This window comes from Bison bison, unplaced genomic scaffold (genome assembly GCF_000754665.1).
Source record: "Bison bison bison isolate TAMUID 2011002044 unplaced genomic scaffold, Bison_UMD1.0 scf7180017846183, whole genome shotgun sequence".
Lineage (NCBI taxonomy): Eukaryota > Metazoa > Chordata > Mammalia > Artiodactyla > Bovidae > Bison > Bison bison.
Window position 1 is genome coordinate 6,480 of NW_011476756.1, and position 214 is coordinate 6,693.

The following is a 214-nucleotide window of genomic DNA, read 5'->3' on the forward strand; positions in this document are numbered from 1 at the left end:
GAGTTGCGGCATGCTTAGTCAAAGCACTTGGATTTTTCAGGATATCAATTTTATCATTTGTTTCTTGGAAGAATTGAATTAGATCATAAAACCTGAACAGATACTGTGCATTTATCTATAATAAGACCTTATGGGCTCAGTTCAGTTCAGTCACTCAGTCATGTCCGACTCTTTGCAACCCCATGGACTGCAGCACACTAGGCCTCCCTGTCCA

General features: G+C 41.1%; 1 protein-coding gene across 1 annotated transcript in view; it reads left to right on the top strand.

Moving 5' to 3' along the window:
- ABCB7 (ATP-binding cassette, sub-family B (MDR/TAP), member 7) overlaps nt 1–214 on the top strand; it is a 10,260-nt gene that overhangs the window by 1,197 nt on the left and 8,849 nt on the right. The gene's annotated exons all lie outside the window — the stretch shown is intronic.